Raw genomic sequence first — 23,237 nt, 5'->3', positions numbered from 1 at the left:
TCTTTTTATGTCTGAGTAATATTCCGTTATATATATATTTCATATATATATATGATTCACTTCTTTATCTATTCATCTATCCATGGACACTTAGGTTGCTTCTATATCTTGTCTATTATAAGTAATGCTGCAATGAACATAGGGGTGCATATATCTTTTCAAATTAGTGTTTTGGAATTCTTTGGATAAATACCCAGAAGTGAAACTACTAGGTAATATGGTAGTTCTATTTTTAATTATTTGAAGAACTTTCATACTGTTTTCCATAGTGCTGCATCAATTTATAATCCCACCAACAGTGCATGAGGGTTCCCTTTTCTTCACATCCTCATCAACACTTGTTGTTTGTTGATTTACTGATGATAACCATTCAGACAGGTGTCATGTGATATCTCATTATGGTTTTAATTTGCATTTCTCTGACAATTAGTGATGTTGAGCATCCCCTCATATGTCTATTGGCCATCTGCATGTCTTCTTTGGAGAAATGTCTATTCAGGTCCTTTACCAATTGGTGTTAAGTTGTATAATTTTCTTATATATTAACCCCTTATCAGATGTATCATTGACAAATATCTTCTCCCATTCAGCAGGTTGTTTTCATTTTGTTGATGGTTTTCTTCACTGTGCAAAACCTTTTTAGTTTGATGTAGTCCTATTTGTTTATTTTTTCTCTTGTTTCCCTTACCCGAGGAGACATATCTAAAAAAATATATTACTGCCTGGCCAGGCGGGGCTCAGCGATTGAGCATCGACCTAGGATCCAGGTGATCAGGGTTCGATTCCAGTTCAGGGCACATGCCCGGGTTGCGGGCTTGATCCCCAGTCGGGAGTGTGCGGGAGGCAGCCGATCGATGACTCTCTCATCATTGATGTTTCTATCTCTCTCTCCCTCTCCTTTTCTCTCTGAAATCAATAAAGATATATTTTTTAAAAAATTAAATTAAATTAAAAAATATATTACTAAAAGCCATGTCAAAAAGTTCACTGCCTCTTTTCTTCTAGGAGTTTTATGGTTTTGGGTCTTATATTTAAGTCTTTAATTCATTTTGAGTTTATTCTTATATATGGTGCAAGAAGATAGTAGTCGAGTTTCATTCTTTTGCATGTATTTGTCCAGTTTTTCCAACACGATTTATTGAAGAGACTGTTTTTACTCCATTGCGTATTCTTGGGAAGGGTTCTGTACTTTTGTGAATGTTAACTCTAGGAGCTTAAACTGCTTCTAACAGTGAATATCAAAGAAAAATTCCCTTGTGTTTTTGGCAGGGGGAGGGAAAAAGTAACCATTTAGAAATATGACAGAGCATTGTATTTTTCTTAAAAAGGCTTGCCCTCAAGAAAAATTATTTTCTCAGAACCTAAATTATTTTTTTTCAGAGACCAACCAGAGGGAAGGGAAATATGCAACTCCAGCCTCCTCTGGCCCTCCCTATGGGGAAATGGAAGTACCCCACTCCAGCCCTCTTTATTTACTCTGTGCCACCTAAAGGATGAAAACAATGAAGAAACACTTGTGAAGTTTATAGTACAGAGGCACAGCCTCTAAAAAAAAAAGGGAAATCTATTTATAGGACTATAAAACACTTGCACTCCACCTACAACTTACCACTACATTACTAAAGGCCTATTTACAGCAGTTTCTTTTACTCAATACATCATGTGTAGCTATCAAGGAAAATGACAAGGTGGCAGAACAAGACACATATGGCAGGGATGTTGGATTTGTCAGACTGGGAATTTAAAACAACTATGATTAATATGCTAAAGTTTCTCGTGGACAAAGTAGGTAGTGTGTACAAACAGGTGGACAATATAAGCAGAAAGATGAAATGTGAAGAAAAATAAAAAAGAAATACTATAGATAAAAAGCAGCAACAAATGAAGAATGCCTTTGATAGGCACATTAGTAGACCAGACACAACTGATGGTGAATCACTGAGCTTGAACATATTTCAATAGAAACCCAAAATGGAAAAGCAGAGACAAAAGACCAAAAAATCCAGAACAGGCTATACAAGAACTGTGGGAAAACTACAAAAAGTGTAATGTGAATACCAGAAAGAGAAGAAAAAAACAAAAAAAATATTTGAAGCAATAATGACTGAGAATTTCCCCAAATTTATGACATACACCAAACCACAGATTCAGAAAGCTCAAAGAACTTTAAGCAGGTTAAATAACAACAGCAACAACAAAATACACCTAGCCATATTATATTCAAACTGCAGAAAACCAAAGATAAAGGAAACAATATTGAAAAAAGCCTGGGAGTGGGAGAAGGGATAAAAATTGAGGCAGTTTCTTGTCAATTGACTTGCCTTGTAAGAAATGTTAAAAGAAATTATTAAGAGATAAAAAATGATATAGGTCAGAAACTCAGATATACATAAAGAAAGGAAGTGTGTTGGAGAAGGAATAAGTGAAGGTAAAATAAAAACTTTAATGTTCTTATTCTTAATTGATCTGACTCACTCAGTTAATTCAAAATAATAATAGCAACAATGTATTTGATTATGTATGCTTATGTATTAATATATTGTTATGTACGTTTATGTATAAGTGAAACAATTACAGAAATTATACAAAGAATGGGATGGAAGAATTAAGAATATTTTGTTATAAAGTACTCAAACTATCTGTGAAGTGGCATAGTGTTGTTTCAAAGTGGTCCTGGATTAGTTTTAAACATATTTTAGAAATTCTAGGGCAAGCACTAAAAATATTAGAAAATATGTTAGGTGATATAAGAAAAGAGAGAAAATGAAATTATTTATAATGTGCAATTAAAACTACAAATGGCAGAAAAAGTTGAAGACAAAGATAGAAACAAACAACAAAGGCAACAAATGGAAACAGTAAAAAATATGGTAAATATTAATCCAAAATATCAATTATCACTTAAAATATAAATGATCTAAACACACCAAATAAAACACAGAAATTGTCGATCTTGACATAAAACAGCCCATTTTCACTACTCTTTTTCAACGTCATACCAGAAGCTCTAGCTAGTATAATAAGACAAGTAAAGGAAGTAAATTAAACTTTAAGTTTATTTTTTAAAAATAGTCAACTACCTTCACAACTCTTATATAAATCTAGTTATTTCAAAATTTTTAAAAAATTTTGGGGAAAAAAAGTATACAGATTGGAAAGAAATAAAACTGTCTTTATTCATAGATAACTGTCCATGCAAAAAATGTGAAAGAATCTACAAAAAAAATTCCTGTAACTACTAAAGTCAGTCACTTTCCTATATTCTAGCAATGGACAAGTGGAATTTGAAATTAAACACACAATGTCATTTACATTAGCACCCTCAAAATGAAATAATTAGGTATAAAATTAATAAAAATGTACAAGATTTATATGAGGAAAACTACAGTACTCTGATGAAAGAAATCAAAGAAGTGAATAAATGGAGAGATATTTTATGTTCATAGATAGGAAGACTCAATATTGCCAAGATGTCAGTTCTTTCAAAACTGATCTACAGATTCAATGCAATCCCAATCAAAATCCCACCAAGTTGTTTTGTAGACATTCGTAAACTTTTCTAAAATTTATATAGAGAAGCAAAATACCTAAAACAGCCAACATAATATTGAAGAACAGAAACAAAGTTGGAAGGCTGACACTGCCCAATTTCAAGACTTAATATAAAGCTACAGTAATCAAAAATGTGGTATTGGTGAAAGCACAAAGAAAAATTGGAAAAGCAAAAAAGAGAGTCCAGAAATAGACTCACGTACAATTAAGTGATCTTTGACAAAGGGGCAAAGGCAATACAATGGAGGAATGATAGTATTTTCAACAAATGATGCTGGACCAACTGGACATAAACATACAAAAATATGAATCTAGACACATACCATACACACATTATAAAAATTAACTCAAAATAGATCATAGACCTACATGTACAATGCAAAACTAAAACTCCAAGAAGATAACAGGATAAAACCTAGATGACCTTGAGTTTGGTGATGGCTTTTTGTATACAATATCAACAAAAATTCAATCAAACCAACAATGAGACTATTCAGTTTGTGCAAATGCACCAACTGTAGGACCAAAGGAATGATCCATGAAAGAAATAATAAGCTGGCCTTCATTAAAATTAAAAGCTCTGCTCTGTAAAAGACAGTCAAAGGTATGAGGAGTCAAGCCTTGACCCACTTTATCATTTATGTGACTAGCTACAGAAAAGGCTCATGGTCAGAGGATCGTTAAGACTTGCAGTTTGGCATACTGGACAATGACCCACAGACTGTCCTCAACACCCATCATTTTACTTCTATTCCTTTTCCCCCTAATCTTTACTTCTTTCTCGCTTCTGTTAAAAATACCACTTAATTGCCTGTGGTAGAAAATTCAGAGCTACATTGATTCTCCTATCTTACTAATATCTAATCCATTCCCAAGTTTGCTTTTAACTCCAAAATCTCTCATATCAATTTCACATTCTAAGCCATGATCACTTCTCACCTTGATTGCTGTAGTAGTTTTTTAGCTAGTTTCCCACTTTCATCTATGTATAACCTCATTCATTCTCCATACAACAGTCACACAGATCATTCAACAAGCAAATTTGATCATGTAACACTCACATTAAAAGAATTTTAATGGTACACTGTTAGTATTGTTTGTGTTTAAGAAAGAGATATAGCCAGGAACCCAACTCACTATTCCAGTTATTTACTATGAAGTAGCAGTATGTGTTAGTAGTAACATCTGTTCATTGAACATTTATTATGTGTCAGGTACTATGCTACATGATTTCCATGCATTGTCTCATTAAATCCTAACATTTTCAAGTAAGTGTAATTTGTTAAATCCATTTTATAGATGAGAAAACTGAAAGTAGAGAGGCCAGAAGACACAGGCAAGAAGTGTGATGCTGATACTGGGGCCCAGTGATGTTTACCCAATCATTACTCTTCCTCGGATGAATGTTGGGTAATAGGGTAGAAGAAGAACCTGGGTTAAGTTTTGGGAGTGAGGACGGGCTTCCTTTGAAAGACTCCATTTCTTATCAGGATCTTTTACTTAGTCTGAACAAAATGTTATTAACCACTCTTAGGCCCTCCCTGTTCACTCTAGGGTTACAGTAGGTCTCCAAAAAGTGATGGCTCTCAGATGTAATATGTCCAACCTTATTTGGAAAACCTAGCTAAGTTGGAGATAAGAAGATCTGAAAAAAAGAAAAGCTGTATTTTTAACACAGCTACAGAGATGAGGGCTTCAGCATCTCTTACTGCAGTTAGATTTTAACTGCTGGAAAATAGGAAACACTTTATATAGAAATTCTAGTTTGGGTCTACTTTTGTATTTTTGCTGAATTCTGTTCTGTGAAGTTTGTTTATCTTTTTTTTTTAATCCTCACCTGAGGATATGTTTAGAGATAGGAAGGGAGACAGAGTGAGAGCAAGAGTGAGAGCGAGAGCGAGAGCGAGAGCGAGAGAGAGAGAGAGAGAGAGAAAGATCAATATGAGAGGAACATTAATCAGTTGCTTCTTGTAGCCGCCAACCAGGGATTGAACCTGCAACCTAGGTATGTATGTACCCTGACTGGCAATTGAACCCACAACACTTTTTGTGTATGGGACTACACTCCAACCAACTGAGCCACCTGGCCAGGGCTGAAGTTTGTCTTAAGTCACATATGGGAAATGGATGCCTACTACAGAGATTAATTATTTCCTTTAAGGCAGTGTTTTTCAAAATGTGACCTGGGACCAGGAGGGGCAGCAACATCTGGGAACTTGTTATACATGCCAATTCTTAGGCCCTACCATGAGAGTTAGAAACTCTGAGTGTGGAGCCCAGCTGTATGTGTTTTAACAAGCCCTCCATGTGATTTTTGGTGTACACTATAGTTTGAGGACCACTGGTCTGAGCTACTGCTGGGACAAGGGCAGATGTGTTCTTTCTCTGGTCTACTTATAAGGACAACTATATTGTGTTAGTGAACTATTAATAGGCATTTTGTTTTGCGTAACTGAGAGATATAACAGCCCTCAGAAGAAAAAGAGTCTATTCTCTCAGTTTCACAACCCTGCTCTCAAGAAACATCTAAATCATTCTCCTAAGACTGAGTGGGGAGACAGTTGTGTGGTACAACCCTGATACATGCTAAAATTTGAGAATCCCTACTTTAAGACTTTAGCTAGCAATTCTAGTAGCTGCCACTAGGTGGATGGTGTTAAATTAGGTTCACAGGTTTGGTACAATTGTGAAGTTTACCCAGACAGAGCTCACTTAGAAAAAAAAAGTAGGAATTTTGGATCCTCTGCTTTTTCTACAAAAAAAAAAAAAAAAATCACTGTTTCTAAAATTACTATGTAGATATAGAAAGATATCAGTTACATAGGGAAAAAAGCAAATTGCAGAAAGTCTGTATAACATGGTTACATTAAAAAGTCCCTTTACAGTAGCTACCTGGGGGTAGTGGGGTAGGGTGTGGTAGCTGCTTTCAAATTTCAATTTATACACTTTTCAATTTTTGAATTTGTCACAATGAATATATATTATTTGTGAAATATATTTTTCAATGGACCAATTTTTTTAATTGAAAAATAATACCCACATGATAATTCAAATAGTACAAAAGTATAGGCAATGTTAATAAATGTTCTTAAATTATTTTTTACTGTTTGACAGCACACTTAATTTTTCTAAGTGGAAAGAATACATTCTAAAATAACAATAACAAATATAATATAGTAAATATATAAATCAGTAACATGTCTTTTATTATCATTATCAAGTTAAATATTTAAAACTGCTTCTTATACAAGCAACAATATTTCATATATAGAGTGAGAGAATGCTTCTAAATACCAAAATGTGTTATGGAAATATGATATATTAAGTTAGAATGACTAAAGATCTTGTACACAAGAGGGAAAAAAAGCAGGGTAAATATTTCATATCTAGTATGTCAAGTAGGTATAAACCTAGATATATGATATGTATGAAATAAAAAGAAATACTACCACTACTTTGTTTTCACCAAGCTCAACTGTTATTAATCCCCTTAAGTAAGGCTTGGTGTTTCTTTCCATGCTCAAAAAAACATTTACCATTCTCCACCACAATCCTTCCAGGTATTGAAAAGGCCTGGCACTCTGTATTTTCTCAGCATTTTGACAAGGGCTGGCAGTTTACTTAAGCCACTACTTTAACTAACAATCCTCAAACTGACAGTGGACAAATCTCCAAGGTCTGTTGCCCTTTCTCTCCTACAGATGTCCAAAGCTGTTAACTATCTTTCCATACTTTGTGGAAAAACTCACTTTCTTAGTGCTGCTAATTAGATTTAGAGGGGGTGGCAGTCCTTTGCCTTCAAAAAAAGGCTTTCTGGTTCTTTCCCTTTTATGTTTATTTACCTCCTAAATGCCTTGCTTCTAAACAGAGAAGAGCTTGTTGTGGAAACCAAGTTATCAACTCATTCACTTTACTTTCCCTTCTTCCAGATGAATGGCTCAGATACATAGAAAGAAGGATCATTATCATAATGCTTCAGGTTTAATATTTTCCAATCTACAGACCTTCACTACACCTTTTTAATTTTTTTTAGTTTCAACTGTTAAATTTATTAGGGTGACATTGGTTAAATAAAATTATGTATGTTTCAAGTGTATAAGTCTATGCTACATAATCTGTATATTGCATTGTGTGCCTTCTACCAAAGTCAAATGGTAACTGCTTTTAACCTTTCCCCTCAAAATATTTTAAAGGACATTTAAACATGACAGGCCAGTTTTATTTAAAGAGCAATGTAGTCCTCTCTTCTGCAGTACCTGTGTTAAATTTGCAACAATACGGAGATTAGAAGAGGAAAAATGACATGTCAATTCACAAAGAGTACCACATATTTTCCTTACTGGGATAGTAAATCTCTATCCTAAATCAAAATCATATGTATTAACATCATATGTATTAGTAAAATAACATAAATGAATTCTTATTTAAATCATAAACAAGATAAGAAGAACTACTATCATCATTATGATTTTTAAAAAAATTTTTTTTCTAGTTTCCTAACCAGTGCAATAAAGCAGGTAACAGAAATATGGCACGTCACTACTGGAAACCATGAGACACAATATCTGCAAATTTGATGATTCCCTAACCCAAGAGAATTTAAATTAAGTACATTTAGAATGAGAGTTTAGCCCGGCCGGCGGGGCTCAGTGGTTGAGAGTCAACCCATGAACCAGGAGCTCATGGTTTGATTCCTGGCCATGGCTTCCAGCTCCATCCCCAGCAGGGGGCGTGCAGGAGGCAGCTGATCAGTGACTTTCTGATCATTGATGTTTCTATCTCTCTCCTTCTCCCTTCCTGTCTCTGAAATCAATAAAACAAAACATACTTAAAAAAAATAGGAGAGTTTAAGTGTTTTCCAGTTTTCCTAAACATCTCAGTAACCAATTATAAAACACAGTGGAGAGTCCATTTGCTGTACCACCAAAACATAAAAAAAAATATAAGCATAACCTCAGCAATAAATATGCAGGACCTATATTAGGAAAACCACAAAACTTTACAAAAAACACTTGATAAATGGATGAGAATACAAAACTTTTCAAGTTGTTAAGTCCTCTGAAATTAATGCATGGTGTTAATAACATTTAAAATAAAAAACCCAGAGATTATTTTCATACTTTGATGAAGTTATTCTAAACTCCATCCTAAAGAAAATATAGAATATATTCTGAAAAAGGAATAACATATATTCTGAAAAAGAAGACTAATGAGGAGAGCTTGCTCTAACAAATAATAAAAACTGGTTCAAAAACTACAATAGCTAAAATAGTATGGTACGGGTGCACAAATTTTTTTGAACAAATCAATGTAACAAACTATAGAGACCCAAAATCGTAATATAGAGTTTATTATGTTTCAATAGAAGTTCAGGTATGTGCCATTTGGACGTGTGTTAGCACAGTGATAAAAGGATTTGTGTTGTGGCAGCTGTTGCTTTCCTGCTGGGCTCCTGGATTGTTTTGAAGGGAGCACTGCCAGCAAGTCAGAGTCCTTGACAGTGTGTAAGCTCCTAGGAAAAGTTAGTGGGCATAGTTTTCATGGGCAAGGATTTCTTCTAATGCTTCCTTCTCTTTCTTTAGTGAATGTATATGCAGCAAGAGTTGGAATTGCTTATTTTGGCAGATAGCCTTAAATATTTAGAAGGTTCTCACTACCACTGGATTTCCTTTCTGTACGTTTCAGATTATAATGAAGGTATTTCACCATTTCTACCCTCTGATCTAAAGAATCTTTTAAAATGTGATTTCAAGGTTCTATTTCTTTAGGGTAGTTACTACAATTAGCACATCTATTAATATAGCATCATAGTCATCTTTTGGCAAACTTCATTTTAAAAGTAAAGTAATCCTTTGCTTTAATCTGCAATGTATATATATGTGCCTTCAAAATAAATTGATTTACAATATATGAAATTAAGACTGTATAGGAAAAGGCAATTATTCTCAACCAACAAGAACTATATTGAAGAGAAAGCATTTTTAAAAGCCTTGCATTTTATTTCTTTCTGTAAATCAATGTATCAAAAAATATTTAATGTCTATTCTACCTAAAATTATATTTATTTCTTTTAAAAACATTCTACAGTTGCACTCAAGTTTGTAGCTATGGATAAAATCAGGTCATTATTTTATGATGGCTAATTTTGTGTTATTTTTTCTATTTAATAAAAACAATAAAATTTGCCAAAAATTATATGCTTATCATTTATTTAAAGGGTAAATATCTATTAATTGCTTACCATGTGCCAAGTTCCATACTAGATATTACATTGTTACAACAAAATAAACACATTATCTGCCTTCATGAAGCTTTCAGTCTGGGAAAGACAGACTTAAATGGGCAAATGTATATATAATTACAAGTACTGATATTGAAAGAAGTTAGATAATAATTTCTGGCTAGTGAGAAGTTTGTCCAAATAACCAAATTAACCCTTGAAAGGAAAAAAAAAAAATTATTTCGCCCAGCCGGGTGCTGCTCAGCATTTGAGTGTCCACCGAGGATCCAGGAGATCGGGGTTCAATTCCCGGTCAAGGGCACATGCCCGGGTTGCAGACTCTATCCCCAGTCGGGGGCATGCAGGAGGCAGCTGATCAATGACTCTCTCATCATTGATGTTTCTATCTCTCTCTCTCCCTCTCCCTTCCTCTCTCTGAAATCAATAAAGATATATTTTTTTAAAAAAAATTATCTCAAACTACCATGTTTTGTTGTACCCACACTACACCCATGGTAGTTCTCTTTAAGGAATTATGTATATGATTTTATAATATTTCACAAGCTAATAAAATGTGACAACATGCTTCTTTATCTTTGTCTATGAAATATGTTAAATATGATACTTTACTGAAAGTTGCATTGTTAACTAGCTTCTATTTTGAAGGCTAAGTTTACATATTATTTATATTTTGTTCATGTATATCTATGAATAGGTAATGAGGGGCACCATTACTTTTTGACCAATTAACTTTGGATTCAGTTCTGTACAGCCTAGTCAAAGAAGGAATGGATCAAAGAGTTGAGAAGGAACTTCTATGATACCCAACCACACTAACCAACTCTCTTTATGTGGATTTTCATTACCAGCTTCTTTTTGCAATCTAGCTATTTATGTGTTAACAAAAATAGATTGAATAAACAAGTGCTTAGGTGACTTTTTATAATTTCAATAGATGACAAATGTGGTTATGAAGAAACATTAACATTGTTAGAAATTGTTATACTTAATGGGCATGTAAAAATTTGTTGGCATTATAAAATTGTAGTTAGGGTTTCCCTCCAAGCTCCAGTGCTTGGGCAGCAGCTTGAAGGGAACCAGTGATATATGGGGAGGAACTGACATGTCTGGTGTTGGGGTGAGAGCTGGAGGGGCAGCTTTCTCTCAGATAGAAGTGCTGGCAGAGGCCGTTGTTCCTTTTCTGTGGCCCCACACCTCCACAAAGCTGGCAGGAGTGTGCCATATCTGGGTCTCCATCAACCTGGCTTTCATTGTGGGAACACCCAGGTGATTCTCTGAGACACCACCCCACCCAACTTGCTGGACCACCAAAGCCCTTTCTTGTGGCTTTACCAAACAAAAGGCCTCTCTTTCCTCATGCTTTGAACTTTAGTAAAATCTCTTAAACAAGCAGTATCTGGCCTCAGTGTGCCCTGTACCTCTTGCTAAGTGGCCCTAGGCCCAGCATTAGCGGTAGCCAGCCTTGGTTCACAGCCTGGTCTCTCCTGGACATCTCTAGGCCCAGCACAAGTAACAGCCATCTGCAGATCTATATGTAGCTCATGCCATGTGGCCCAGGGCAGAACACAGGCTATGAATGACCTTGGCCTGCACCTTCTGGGAGGGACCAGAGCTAGAGCACCTGGTGGACAGTTTTATACCATATTGAAACACCACCCAACTACCTCCACAAGTGACACACTCAAAGGGCATACTCAGCTGGCATAAGAACCCCACTAAAGTAAGTCCTATTCCATGGGGTGAGCCTTGCACATCTGATCCTCCACAGTGGTCACAGCCAGTCCTTGCAGCCGATCAGCCTGGGGGTAAGTACCTCCCATTGACAAGCCAAAAGCAATCAAGGCTCAACTATAACAGGAGGGTGTACACAGCATACAAGGAGGGGGGCAGGCATACCTGGAGTGCCAATGGACTCTACAGGACACCTACTCCATTAGGCTACTCTACCAAGCCTGGGAGATGTAGCAGCTTTACTTAATACATAGAAACAACACAGGGAGGCTGCCAAAATGAGGAGACAAATAAACATGACCCAAATTAAAAAAAACAAAAAACAGAACAAAACTCCATAAAAATAACTAAACAAAATGGAGACAAGCAATCTACTAGATGCAGAGTTCAAAACACTGGTTATAAAGATTCTCAATGAAATTAGAGTAAGAGTAAATGAACTTAGAGAGAACTTCAAAAGCATAAAAAAGGACATGGAAACTATAAAAAAAGAACCAGTCAGAAATAAAGGATACACTAAATGAAATGAAGAATAATTTACAGGGAATCAATAGTAAAGTAGATGAAGTGGAAAATCAAAACAGCAATTTGGAATATAAGGAAGCAAAAAACACCCAATTAAAACAGCAAAAGAAAAAAAGAATTAAAAATTGAAGACAAGATAAGGAGCCTCTGGGACAGCTTCAAGTGTCCCAACATTCAAATTATGGAGATGCCGAAGGAGAAGAGAGAGAGCAAGGGATTGAGAACTTACTTAAGAAAATAATGAGTGAAAACTTTCCTAGCCTGGTGAAGGAAATAGACATACAAATAGTCCAGGAAGTGCAGAGAATTCCAAACAAGACGAACCCAAAGAGGCCCACACCAAGACACATCATAATTAAAATGCAAAAGGTTAAAGACAAAGAGAGTATCTTAAAACAGCAAGAGAAAAGCAGTTAGTTACCTACAAGGGAGCTCCCATAAGACTGTCAGCTGATTTCTCAACAGAAACTTTGCAGGGCAGAAAGAACTGGCAAGAAATATTCAAAGTGATAAAAAGCAAGGACAACCAAGATTATTCTGTCCAGCAAAGCTATCATTTAGAACTGAAGGTCAGATAAAGAGCTTCCCAGACAAGAAAAGTCTAAAGGAGTTCATCACCACCAAACCAGTACTACAAGAAATAAATGGTCTTCTTTAAAAAAAAAAAAAAAAAAGATTTAAAAAATGAACAATAAAATGGCCTGGCTGGAGTGGCTCAGCAGTTGAGCATCAACCTATGATCCAGGAGATTGAGGTTCATTTCCCGGTCAGGGCACATGCCTGGGTTGTGGGCTCAATTCCCAGTCAGAGGTGTGCAGGAGGCAGCCGATCAATGACGAATCCCTCATCATTGATGTTTCTATCTCTCTCCCACTCCCTTCCTCTCTCTGAAATCAAGATATATTAAAAAAATTAAATTAAATTAATTAACAAGCAGAACATAAACAGAATCATAGATACAGAGAACATTTTGACAGTTGCCAGATGGGAGGGAAGTTGAGGGGATGGGTGAGAAAAGTGAAGGGATTAAGAAATACAAATTGGGCCCAGCTGGGCGTGGCTCAGCGGTTGAGCATCGACCTAGGATCCAGGAGATTGGGGTTTGATTCCCGGTCAGGGCATATGCCCGGGTTGCAGGCTGCAGCCGATCAATGACTCTTTCATCATTGATGTTTCTATCTCTCTCTCTCCCTCTCTCTTCCTCTTTCTGAAATCAATAAAGATATATTAAAAAAAAAAAAAGAAATACAAATTGGTAGTAACAGAATAGTCATGGGGATGTAAAGTACAGCATGGGGAATATAGTCAATAATATTCTAATAACTATGTATGTGTTAGATGGGTACAAGTTTTATAGGGATGATCACTTAGTATGTTATATAATGTCTAATCCCTGGGGTGTACACCTGAAACTAATATAATATTGTATGCCAACTGTAATTGAAAAATAAAAATGATTTAAAATAAAAAACAAACAGACCTAATGAGAAAAATCAATTCTGCTTAAAAACAGAAAGAAAGAAAAGAACCTAGAGCAGAAGGATGACAAACTTCTCTCAGGCTGTTTAAAAACAAATCCCAAACAAAGAAAGGTCAGCTTCCAGAGAAAAGTAATTCCTGTGGTTGTAAAGTTCCTGACCACAGGCCAAGTGAGGGTCATTCAGAAGGCACACACGAGAGTAGAGGCAAAGGCAGAATCCATTAAATCAATTCTGTGTCTTAAGAATCCATTATTACATGTTCATGGCAAGGGGGAAAAATCTGTCTGGATTTGATCTATTGCCACCTTTTATGAACAGAGTTTGAAATGAAACAATGAGATTGTTTTGGTCATTAAGATGCCCTAAGGGAAACCTATTCAATTTTTTTTCTCCTCTTGAAACAAAGGTACTTAAATGCAAGACTCTGGGGTTTGTTATAAATAAAGACTATAAGCTTCACAGCTAGTCACACTTATATTTTTACATAGTTCACAGCTTAGTATGACTAAATATGCAATGAATATTTTGGTGATATTTTTTCTACAATGACAATTAAGTTCTTAAGAAACATCTATTTTATACATACTGAAAAAAGCTCTGTTTTAGTTTGCACATCATGGATCATTTCTGAAAATGCCACAGAATGTCAATTTATATGCTAGTCAGAAAAAAGGCAAACATATTTTGCTTTTGAAAGCTTACATTGAGTCAGGTAACCAACTTTGCCAGGACATAAAAGTAAATACTGTAGCAAGTACCTTATACTTAAGACTGACCATGTTTGGTGTCTAACATTGTGAACACTTTTTTGAAATAAACATAACTTACATTCATGTATAGGCTAAATTCCTAAGTATTTCATTACAGTAAAGCTTTTTTGATTTGCTGAAGCTGCTAAGTGAATTAGAGATAACGTCAAGTGCTTGTTCAGTGAAACTAGGGCGGGGGGGCACAGGATAGATATGAGGCAGGTGATATATTTCTGACAATGGTGCCTAGGCTTGGGATACTTGGGAAGAAATCTGGATTGACACTCATCACAGGAGTCCTTGGGCAGAATAATTTTGGGCTTGGAGATGTCATTATCCAAGGATGTGGTGAAGAGTCCTGGAATTCCTTAGGGATGTCTTAAAGATAGCTGTGGTGGCTATGGGGAGTGAGCAGTGAATTCTAGCTGGACCCCTAAATCAAATAGGTCTTTTTGAATTGTTTAACCTACTAAACTGTTTATGTTTTAATTTGAAGCTAGGCTATCATGCTCCCTGCAAAAAAGTTACTGGATGAAGTGCCCCTACCACCAAGATCCCTTCAAGAGTTAACATTTTTTTTACACTCCGACTTAACTGGATTCCAGCCTTTCTTTTGAATTGTGACCATTTGACTATTGGGACTACCCATTTGCCTCAGGCAAATGGGTTATTTTCTACCTTAGCACTTTGAGACAGAAGTGTGTCAGCCATCTGTGCAAGAATGGGTAGTTCAGGTGCATCTTCCTTGTTTGCCATGCAGTGACTTAACTCCTACCGTTTTCTTTACCACAATCATCTTTACCTCTCTCCTTTCCTGTCACTGTGAGTGATATGCCAGCTGACAGTGTTACGAATAAGAAGGTTTGGGCAGAGTGACTGTCAAAAATATTTTTACTGTGTGAAAGGACATTTGTGGAATGTCATGGCATCGTTGCCTCCTGCCCCTGAGAGACTGTGGCATTTTGTATTGGGCTCTTGCCACTCCACCCAGCATACTGAAGTGAGTTCCTGGCCCCATTGTACATTGCAAAGTATTGAAATAATATCCTCATCTTATATATCTAAATGTATTTTCATGTTCTTCCTTATACCCTAACTTAGATTTTATACTTTGGCTTAGATATGATTTAACTGAAGTTCTCAGAACAGGTTGGTAAATGCTATTACCAGAATTAGAATATGCCCCCTGCGTTGCAGTGAGATTTGTGCTAAAGTTCACAATGCGAATTTGATAGCTCTAAATATGAGATATGTACTAGCTGCGTTTACTGAAATCCCTCGGTCCCCTATCACTGTCCTTCGATTTCAAAGTTATGGAATTGTCCAGTATATTTGTGCTCAGAATGACCTGATATGACTCAAGTGTTATTTTGGGCATGATTCTGTTTCCAGTTAAGTTGGCCTACATGTTTTAATGTGATTATGATTACCAATATAAATGAGTTGATTGTATACAATTCCTTTGTGACTTCTATCATAATAACATTATATTTCTTTGATACATTTCATTATATCAGATTACAGAATATTATCTTGATATAAAGCAATTTTAAGTGGACTTGATCATCTCCCAGTGCTTTAATTCTAAACGTATTGGCTTTTAAATTTGGGGAACATTTTAGTAGCAAATTTATTAACCTAACATCTCTTGGATCATGTTTAAAATGATTTCGAGGCTTCCCTCACCCCAAGCCAGAATAACCATGTGATAATCTGAAAAGCATTTCTACTTTTTTGATCTATTTACTATTTTGGGAGGCAGTTTAGTTTCACCATGACTATGTGAATAACCAGGTCCCCAAAAATGCATTGGCATAATTTCAGACACAGATTTCCAGCTAGTTTTGCCCATAGGTGAATTAGGTGGTTGTGTATATTATGAGAGTTGAAGACTCCTACATTTAAAAAAATATTCCCTTCACCAGCTCTCTTGAAATTAGTTCTTTGATGTCTATGAGTAATCTGTTGAAATGCGAATACCTCTGGATGGGTAATATATAAATCTGTTATTTGTCATTAACATATTGGCACAAATTAATTTAACAGACCTCTGATAATTAGCTGAAAGGAACTGGCAAGTCCAAGATTGCTTAAGGTGGATGGCAGATTTGTAAGTTTTGGTATTGGTTTATATCGAGGGAGGACAAGTTTGCTTAAAGCAGAGGTGGGGAACGTCCGGCCTACAGGCCATATATGGCCCTCAAAATCATTTGGTCTGGCCCTGCCAAGGCATCACCAAAGAGATGCAGTTCCAGCCATAACATTCTGGTTGAATTAATTAAATGTTTTACCAAATATAGTAGGCTCGTTTTTAAGTTGATAATTTTGTATGGCCCACAAATGATGTTATAAATATCCAAGTGGCTCTTGGCAGAAAAAAGTTTCCTCACCTCTGGCTTAAAGTAATGGTAAGTTTTAGCTAGGTAAGGGAAGCATGCTGAGATAAGGAATCTGAGTGCAGGCAGGGAAAAGAGAAATAGCAGATGCTTATACCAGTTTTACCTGATTCCTCATTTTTATGTAAGTCAGCCTATACCTGTGACTTCTAGATAGGATTAGACTGCCTGGTTGCCACTCTGCCATCCATCCACCAGAGTAACTTTCAAAACTACCTTGAATTGGATGTGTTCTATGTAGCTGGTGAAAAGACATTTCTCTAACGTTTTCCTCCTTTCAAATTTCCTTAGGTGGCAAGACATTTTTGGAAAAGCTTTCCTTGGAAAACTTCTTGTTGTCTAGCATTCTTGGTGCTTTACCCTTCAACCAAAGCAATCCCGTTTAATGTTTCCCACCAAACTGTGCTCTTTAAAATAATTTATACCTGGTTGAACCACCAGTAGGACAGAGCCTTGTACAGGTTCCACAGCTTCCTGGGGAAAGCCCTGAAAACTCTCAATACTATTTTCCACATATTCTGTCTCTGTTTTGGTTTACTCCTTTATTTTGATTGAACACAACCTCCAAGAACTTTCTGTGCAAGTGTATTTGAGAAAAAATGTTTTCTTTAATTTATCTTTATTGTTGGAAGAATCACAGATGTCCCTTTTTTCCCCATTGACCCCCCTCCACCCTGCCCCCACCCCCCTGACCCAAGCCTTCACGGCACTGTTGTCTGTGTCTGTGGATTATGCATGTATGCATAAATTCTTTGGTTAATTACCTCCCCCCCACACACCTCCCGCCTTCCCTCTGAGATTCATCAGTCTGTTCCATGCTTCTGTGTCACTGGATCTATTTTGTTCATCAGTTTATTTTGTTCTTTGGATTCCACATGTAAATGAGATCATGTGATATTTGTCTTTGAGAGACAAAATGTTAATTGAGGTCTTTCATTTCTGGAATGCCTTTATTCCACCACTAAGTTGGGCTGGGTTTAGAGTTCTAGGTTGCAAATAATTCCCTCAAACTTTTGAAAGCATGATTCATTGCTTTCTAGGTTCCAGTGCTGCTGTTAAGGCAACAGGGCCACTTTGATTCCATGGTGCTCTGAAATTTCCCTATGGTGTGCCCTTGTGTGATGTATACAAGGCATTCGGTAGGCCCTTTCAGTTGGAAAACTTATGTACTTCAATGTCCTTGCATTATTTCTTGGATAATTTCCTTTTTTCCATATCTAGATGTTGGACACCTTGGATTGATCCTCAGGCCATCTCTTCTCCCTATGTTGTTGTTGTTTTTAAATCCTAGTTTCCAGGAGGTTTCTTCCAATTTATATTCCAACACACCTATATTTTGTCTTACTTTAAACTTCCAAAACATTTTCTTGGTCTCTGAATGTTCTTTTTTTATATAGCCAATTGTTAATGAATGCTCTATATTCTCATCTTTCTGAAATATAAATTTTTAAAAAAGTATTCTTCTGTTCTTCACATTTTCTGTTTCCTGCAAGCTCAGTTTTTATGTTCTATTGTTTTTGTCTCTCTTTCCTTGATGTGTTGGTTTTGATGGCTCATTTTTATATACTAGTAAGAGACTGCGAAGGTGATTAGAAATTCTTTGTATATGCATAGGCACTTTTATGTACTACATTTCCCTGTAAATTGAGAAGGCTGCAACTCACATTCTCCAAAGTGTCAGTGTTTTTAGGTATTTTCTATTGGACAATTTAGTTTCCACATCAAGGAATATTGCAATTTCTTATGAAGTGTTATAAGCCTGGCTGCTGGTATTTTGAGGTATACAAAAGGAGTGGGTAGAGATGAAAGATTGCATTATTTAGTGTGCAGACATTAAATCCTCACTTTCAGTGTGGCAACTCACTCCAGTTCTTAGCCATATAAATGTTTTCAGTAAGAAAAATTTCCCAGTGTTCTACACACATTGTCAAATGGAAATTACTCTGTGGAGTGCACAAGTGAAGTTAGGGGGAGGAGCTATGAACTCCTCTTACCAACTGCCAATCTGTCATTCTGTCTTCAGTCCTACCCACACCCCTACCTCTGGAGGTTCGAAGTGCTTCCAAATCCAAAACTTTTTGAGGTTCTGCAGCATGGATTGCCTACTTTTTCTTTTTTCTTTTTTTGGCTTCTCCCCAGTTTCAGGCTTTGGTTTCAGTATTATCTACTCTGCTAAGTCAGTTACCACCTGTCCATCTGCTTTTCATCTTACAAAACTGGTGTTGACATTTCTCTTCTGTTGTCATCTCCTCTCGTATTCTCTTTGTCCCTTTGGGTTTTAAGACTTTTAAAAGTCTTTGTTGTCGTTTTAGTGAGGTTTTAGGTATAGAGAGAAATGTATTTGTTCAATCTTTCATACTTGCCTGGAGCCCCTTATTGATTTTTAATAGCTGTATGATATTCTGTGGTATGTATGGGTCAATGAGTGATATACAGAATATTTAATATCTGGTAGGACATGAACTCCAACCAATCAGAATGGGCACCAGTCATAATGGTAAAGCATGACCCTGAAGCCCCCACTATGCAAGTGTTAAGCCTTTAGTTGTTAGACCGTGTATAGCTTCAAGGTGTCCTGGGGAAGGGAGCAAGATGGCCAGAGTGCTAGAAGGGTATAATTGGTGTGGGAGTCAAGGCAAAAACTAGTAACAAACTCTTCTGGAATTATTTTAATATTTTAAAATATTTAAAATATTAAATATTATCTGCATTTTTGCATGCTGACTCAATATAAACTATTTATGTGCCATAAACTATTTAATCAATCATTCACTGACAGATATTTAGATTATTTTTCATTTTTGTTGAAATTTACAAAAATCTGTGCATGAAAGCCTTGGACATACCTCTTTCTGCACCTTTGGGAATACTCCTGTAGTACTGATTTTTTTTAAAATAGTAGATTTCCTTCTTCAGTTACCTTGAAAACAACCAGTGCAAATTAAATGGTTACTGATTTTTTTGAGATAACCTATAGTTTAAGTTAATTCAACTTATTTATGTTTAAAAATAAGTTCTGAGACTTCTATTTTACAGACAATGAATAAACATACTTTTCCCTATTCCTCTTGTTAAGAACAAGTAAAAGCTCTGGAAATTATATATAAAACAAAAAGGGGCATTTCATTATAATAAAAAGATTGACATGTCAAGAAGATTCAGCCTGGCCGAGTGTGGCTCTGCAGTTGAGCATTGACCTAAGATCCAGGAGATTGCGGTTCGATTCCTGGTCAGGGCACATGCCCGGGTTGCAGGCTCGATCCCCAGTTGGGGGTGTGCGGGAGGCAGCCAATCAATGGCTTTCTCATTATTGATGTTTCTATCTCTCTCTCTCCCTCTCCCTTCCTTTCTCTGAAATCAATAAAGATATATTAAAAAAAAAAAAAAGGCACATGGCATAATACTGATAGAGCTAAAAGGAAACATAGACAGATTCACAATTGTAGTATGGAAATTCAAACCCAAATCTCAGCAACTAATAGAACTACTAAACAGAAAATCAGCAAGGTTATAAAAGATCTAAACAAAACAAGCAATATATATATATATATATATATATATATATAAACAAAACAAACAATCTATATATGATTGACATATATAGAACACTCCACCCCAAAATGACAAAATACACTTTCTTTTCAAGCACCTATGGATCATATACCAAGATATACTATACCTTGGATAGTAAAATAAATCTCAAGAAATGTGAAAAAATTGTAATTATACAGAGTTTGTTCTCTGACCACAACCAACTTGAATAGGAAATCAATAACATATAGGCAAAGAAAAATCATTAACCACTTGGAAATTAAATAGCACAAATATAAATACATTATGGATCATAAAGGAAGCCTCAAGTGGAATTTTAAAAAGGATATGAAAAAAGGAAAGGTTTCATATTAATAGTCTAAGTTTATACATCAAGAAACTAGCAGAGAAAATAAACCTAAAGCAAGAAGAAGGAAGGAAATTGTAAAGATAGGAGCAGAAATCAATTAAATTGAAAATAGAAGAACAATAGAGAAGAATTGATGACATGAAATGAAAAGCTGGTTCTTTGAAAAAAAATCAAAACAACTGACAAATCTCTAGCAAGATGACAAAAATAAAAATGGAAAATATACAAATCATCAATATCAGAAATGAGCTGGGGATATTATTAATGATCCTACAGCTATTCAAAAGATAATAAAAGAATACTATGAACAACTTGGTGCTCATAATTTGACAAATTAGAAAATAGACCCATTCCTTGAAAACCAAAAGCTAGAAAGTCTCAATCAAGATAAAATAGATAATCTAAATTGTCCTATAACCATTAAAGATAGTAAATTTATGATTAAAAGAAAACTCTCCAAACGGAAAATTCCAGTTCTAGATGGTTTCACTGGAGAATTCTATTAAATATTTACATAATTAAGACCAAGTCTACACTATCCTTTCCAGAAAACAGAGGACAGAACACTTACCCATTCATGCTATGAAGTTAGTATTTCCCTGATACCCAGACTTGACAAAGACATCGCAAATAAAGAAAATTAGAATCTTCCACAGTATGGCCGGCGACATTAGCTAGCACTCGCTCTGCTCTCTCTAACAGGGGAACAGCGGACTTCAAAAGACTGAACTATATCTGCCTCTATTTCCAACAGACTCACGTTCAACCTTCACTCACACAAAAAAAGCCGGGAAAACTTTATTAATCCTTTAAAAAAAAAAAAAAGTTAATATAAAATTATAGCAAAAGAAAGAAAAAAAGGAACCTAAAACAGCTGGAACAATCCGCAGCAGCAGCTGGAGAAGAGATTTAATTTAGTTGATTTTCTGTGATGGTTGGTTGTTCACTAGTCTCATGGTGATGGAAGCTGCACATTTTTTCAAAAGTACCGAGAAGCTACTGGAGGTTTGGTTCTCCAGGCAGCAACCTGATGCAAATCAAGGATCTGAGGACCTTTGCACCATCCCAAGATCCTAGTGGGACATAATTTTGAAGGATGTGCAATATTCAATCATAAGTGTGACAAAAACTGACAAAACAGGAAGCTTATGTACTTAGTGAGAGTAGCATGTTTTTCTCCAAGAAACATTTCATTTTGAAGACATGTGGTACCACCCTCTTGCTGAAAGCACTGGTTCCCCTGTTGAAACTTGCTGGGGATTACAGTGGGTTTGACTCAATTCAAAGCTTCTATTCTCATAAGAATTTCAAGAAGCCTTCTCACCAAGGGTACCCACACCAGAATTTCCAGGAAGAAACAGTTTCTTGATGCAGTTTTCCCAAATGGAGCAGCATATTGTATGGGATGTATGAATTCTAACTGTTGGTACTTGTGTACTTTGGATTTCCCAGAGAGTAGGGTAATCAATCAGTCAGATCAAACCCTGGAAATTCTCATGAGTGAGCTTGACCCAGCAGTTATGGACCAGTTCTACATAAAAGATGGTGTTACTGCAAAGGATGTCACTTGTGAGAGTGGAATTTGTGACCTGATACCAGGTTCTGTCATTGATGCCACAATGTTCATTCTTTGTGGGTATTCGATGAACGGCATAACATCAGATGGAACTTATTGGACTATTCACATCACTGTAGAACCATAATTTTCTTATGTTAGCTTTGAAACAAACTCAAGTCAGACCTCCTATGATGACCTGATCAGGAAAGTTATGGAAGTCTTCAAGCCAGGAAAATTTGTGATCACCTTGTTTGTAAACCAGAGTTCTAAATGTCGCACAGTGCTTTCTTCGCCCCAGAAGGCTGAAGGTTTTAAATGTCTTGATTGCCAGAGTGCTATGTTCAATGATTACAACTTTGTTTTTACTGGTTTTTCTAAGAAGCAGCAACAGCAGCGAAGTTGATTAAGAAAAATGAAGAAAAAACACAAATAGGAAACACACATAAAAGAAGGTGGTGGCTGCTTTTTAGATACTGATACCAGGGGCCATGCTTTCCATAACCACCACCTTGTAGTTGCAGAAAACCCTAGATGTAATGGTAGTGTAATCATTTTGAATTGTATGCATTATTATATCAATAACTTAGATATCTTGCAAGAGTGCTCCCTTCGGTATTTAGGTATCCTATGTCACTTTTGCTGTGAAATTTAAGTACATGTAGAAAAAAACTTTTACTATATGAAACTTTACAACACTTGTGACAACAATTCAATTTGGTTTATGCACAGTGTAATATTTCTTCAGGTTTCATTTAAAATTTCCCACAGACAAGGCTTTTGTCCTCGTTAGGTGTTGGACTCAACCTAACCATCAGGGACTGTCCTATTAATATGCTGCCAGGATATTACATCCAGTTACCTCCAATTTCTAGAACATATTCTCTACTAATATTATTGAAACCAATTTCTACTTCATACAGATGTTTTTTGCAATGCAAATTAAAGTTTTTCTTCCACAAAACAAGAAAATTAAAAACCAATATTCCTATGAATATAAATGCAAAAATCCTTCTTAAAATACTAGTAACAAAATTCAGCAACATATAAAAAGGACTATACACCATGACTAAATGGGTTTTATTACGGGAATGCAAGTGTGTCCA

At 35.8% G+C, this 23,237-nt stretch overlaps 1 pseudogene across 1 annotated transcript; it reads left to right on the top strand.

Annotated features, from left to right (window-relative positions):
• The first annotated feature begins 21,536 nt into the window (after positions 1-21,536).
• On the top strand, positions 21,537-22,537 carry LOC308550724 (S-adenosylmethionine decarboxylase proenzyme-like; annotated as a pseudogene). Its single transcript has 2 exons — positions 21,537-21,652; positions 21,735-22,537. The product of its transcript is annotated as an S-adenosylmethionine decarboxylase proenzyme-like (transcript).
• Positions 22,538-23,237: the final 700 nt, after the last annotated feature.

This window comes from Miniopterus schreibersii (genome assembly GCF_964146895.1).
Source record: "Miniopterus schreibersii genome assembly, chromosome: X".
NCBI classification, from domain to species: Eukaryota; Metazoa; Chordata; class Mammalia; order Chiroptera; family Miniopteridae; genus Miniopterus; species Miniopterus schreibersii.
Note: the sequence above shows the minus strand (reverse complement) of the source record. Positions and strands in the feature narration are given on the sequence as shown.